Here is a 4,100-nt window from a genome sequence, read left to right as displayed (position 1 = left end):
CTTTTGTGGTTGTCGATAGATTCTCGAAGATGGCCATTATGGCGGCCTACAAGAAGAACATCACAAGAGAAGCCACTGCTAAACTCTTCTTTGAACGAGTGTGGGTACACTTTGGGATCTAATAGTATATCATCTCAGATCGAGATAGTAGGTTCCTTAGTACATTTTGGTCCAGTCTCTAGTCAATGTTGGACACCAAGCTCAGTAAGTCCACAACTTTATATCCCCAAACTGATGGCCTGACAAAGGTCGTCAATAGGATGATCATACACATTCTCCGCATGTACAACTCAAAGCATCCACACACATGGGATGAGATCTTCCCCTATGTCTAACACAACTATAATTAGGCTCTCCATAGCTCGACTGGTGAATTTTTAGGTGGGCTTGGGATTCCAACCACTATGTCCTATTGATGTGGCCATTCCATTTGCAACTACTTAGGAAGATTTGGCTCATGTCCAGTCTGAAACCAATAAGGCCAATAGCTTCATTGAGAACATACAACATATCCACAAGCAGGTCCATGACATTCTGGAGAAATCAAATGCCAAGTACAATCAACGACATGATCAACATCGGGTCCCACACAAGTTTCATGTGTGTGACAAAGTTTGGTTGCATTTGCAAAAGGAACGCCTTACTGGAGCCTATCGGAAACTCAAACCACTCCGATATTGTCCTTACACCATTACCAAAGTTGTGGGAGACAATGCATTTGAGCTCATTATTCCCCCATTCCATGGCCTACACCCAGTGTTCAATGTGGACTACCTTCAACCATACTTCCCACCATTGCTAAACACATCAGACATTGTAGAACAACACACACCTACAGAGTTAAATCCACATTGCATGGAACAACTCACAACTAATCAGATCATGGACACTCAGATCAAGAACACTCAGCAAAAAAGGATCCAACTATATCGAGTTGTCAAAGCAAGCCAACTCCTTCACCATGGCAAGTGGCTCACTAGGGACCAAGTTCAGCAAAATTTTCCTCATCTCATGGAGGAACTCAATGCAATGGGGACCATTTATTCCTAAGTGGGGAAGAATGATCCAAGGGGATATTGGTGGCCACCCACCTATTCCACTTGGACCCCCACTATTGTTTCTTTCAGTTTTTTAGTTTCCTTATTTGTAGCACAATTTACCATTTTTGGCAGTTTTTCTGATCCTAAACTTCTGAGCCATTTTGAGGCCCTAAAGTTGCATTCCTTGGATAGATTTTTCTAACGAGGTATTTTGTGCATCAAACAGAGATCGTATGCCAATGTTATGACCCCAGGAAGTTGATGTACCAATTTATCCAAACGAGGCCCATAGTTTGGTGCTTCATCTCCTTGGGTTAGGTTTTTGGATGTTTAGGGTTTTCCATTGTTTTTCAACAATAAATAGGCCTTTGAGCCTCATTGTAACACACTTCAGAGGCATGTAGTAGCCACATCTCTTCTCAGAGATAAGCTACCATTGCCTGAGCTAGTCTTATTTCCATTTTGTTTGTAAGCATATTTCAATATTTGATATTAATGAAGTGAAGTGCTATTTCTACTACATCTTTGTATTTATGGTTATATCTATCATTTGTTGTGTTCCTGTTTAAATCCGGATCTTGTTTGTTCTTGATCGCATCCTCATCAAGAAGTTAGTGAAAAAATCATTCAAATATTCATGCAAGAAGAATAATCAATGATCTATAAAAATAAATCTAAACAAGAGTAGTGACACAAATAAACAGCATAAGTCTTGAAAATACTTTTTTTTTAATGGGGATTGAAGGAAGTTGTTATCTCCCTATTGGGATAGGGTTGCTAGGGCCTGTTTTGGGGTTAGTTAACCCAAATTCTTTATAATTTTTTGTAAAATATGTAAAGTCTCCATGAAATGTGGACGCAAAGTGCACAGGTAGATAGGAGTCAAAGGGGTCTTAGCTCCTTATTTGGATAAGTAAATAGGTCGGTTTTGAGACTCACCTATGGTCCGCGGACCATGGTATTGTATTGAGAATGCTATAAATATTTGATTCATAGCGAGTCTAAAGGAAGTAAGTAAGTAAGCTAAGGAAATATAGAGACTGTTTTGGGAGAGTACTAAGGCAGGTAGGCTCTGATTCCTATACTTAGGCAAGAAGGGGAAGGATCCTGCAACTGAGTGCGCAGAAGGCCTTGGTAAGTCTACAGCTAAGTGCGTGGACCCCTGTAGCTGAGTGTGTAGGGTAGAAGAGTCTGTAATCTAAACATTGAAGATCAATAAAGACTGATTTTGAAGAATTACTGTGCATCTCTCTTGATTTTTTTTTATGTTATATTTTGTTGCTCAATGATATCTTTTCAAGAAATAATGCGTGAATACTACACGAAACTACTGAATTCATCTTATTTCTGCATGATTTAAGTAATTATTTTTGTTCGCAAAGTTAAGGGTTGATTCTTCTATGTTTTATAATGAATTGGATAGATCTGTGTGAAATTATATCTAGGGTTATTTATTGATGCATGAAAGTAGGTAATTTTCTTGTTTAAGGTTCATAAAGACTGATTGTAGATCTTCGTGAAGGTCTAAAGCCGGTTTGAACAAGTTATATTAACGAGCCCTAGAAGGATATCGGTGTATGTGAAGGCATATCTAAGCTATAGGAACCTAAGAACCACTTATCACATGTCCTTGGATGCATAAACCTAGTTCTAGCATCCCCCAATACTGCTTCGGGTGAGACTGCAACCTGCGCTATGCAGGTTGTTGCCGAATGGGCCAGTAGTTAGGGTTTTGTTGGTTGGAACGAATAACTCTGAACCTGGGTCAGGCCCCCTTAAGTCAAAAAATGGTTATGTTGCCGAGAATGGGATCTATGTGTGATAAATGGTTTCCTACAAAGAAAGAGCTTGATAAGTGGATTGATCGAAAATCGGATGCGTTTGCGGCTCAAGGGAATAGGAGCCCTAAATTATCCAAGGAGCAATGTTTGCAGAGATTTTTGTACATAGACAAGACCAACACATTCTTCTACTTCTTCCCTAAAGAACTATATGAGTGGTTGTCTAAATTAGCTAATAGTCAACGAATGTGGAGGCTTGAAGGCCCTATAATGTGGACTCATGAACTGGTGCAAGGTCTAGAAGCATCAAAAATCAATATCACACGGGTTGTGGACCATTGGATTGATCACACATTGAGAATCTTTGTTACTTATTTCACGATTGACAGGAACATCAACTATGGTGAAGCGGAATGAAGAATTTTTAAAGGACCACGAGGTAAGTATCTGAATTCACTAAAGACTTGGATTAAAATGTTGTTATGTGAAAAGATGGTTATGTAGCTACCTTGATGTTCGGGGCTACGCGGAGTGGGAGATTATTTAGAAGAAATGGAGGATTTAGCCCAGAATATAGTTCGCTCATTAAACCCCCTTCAAGTGATGATGAAGGGACGGTGTTGGCTATGCCAAAAAGTGTGGTTCAATTAATTACGCTGGGTATTCCAAGAATATCTCATCCATCCACTCCATCTCCAACTCCAACTCAGTCTCATACACCTACACTTTCACCACCTCCACTCCCACCCCCACCATTCAACATGGCCAATGTGATGAAGATCTCGATTTTTAAAGGAACAGGGACCAAAGATCCAGAATAGTTTTGGTTTGTCCCAAATGTTGTTAGGACAACACAACATATTATGGATGATAATATTAAGAAAGTGTAGTTGGTTACAACCTTACAAGATCGCGCATTAACCTAGTATATCAAGTATTGCACTAATAACCCCAACCTGTCATTGGAAGATACCCAACTAGCTTTGAACAAGGAGTTCAATAAGCCTAAATCAGAGGTGTAGTTAGAGGCACAGTCAGTGATTGAATTTAAGGAAATCCAACCGAAGGTCGATGAGACAACTTAGGACTTTGATTAGATGTTGAAATGCCTGATCAGGCAGACAAATATGAAAATCTCATATTCCTAGGATCGTGACTCATTTATAGTATCACTCTTGCCACATTTAAGAATACCTTTGTCACAGCAGAAAATATAAATTCAAGCAAAAGCCTTGGAGATTGTGATGAGGCTAGATGCATTGCCTAGTTAGGATACAAA

The sequence above is a fragment of the Pinus tabuliformis genome, chromosome 5_2, assembly GCF_031772625.1.
Source record: "Pinus tabuliformis cultivar Carrire ecotype Pingquan chromosome 5_2, CPIR1, whole genome shotgun sequence".
Taxonomy (NCBI): Eukaryota; Viridiplantae; Streptophyta; class Pinopsida; order Pinales; family Pinaceae; genus Pinus; species Pinus tabuliformis.
Note: the sequence above shows the minus strand (reverse complement) of the source record.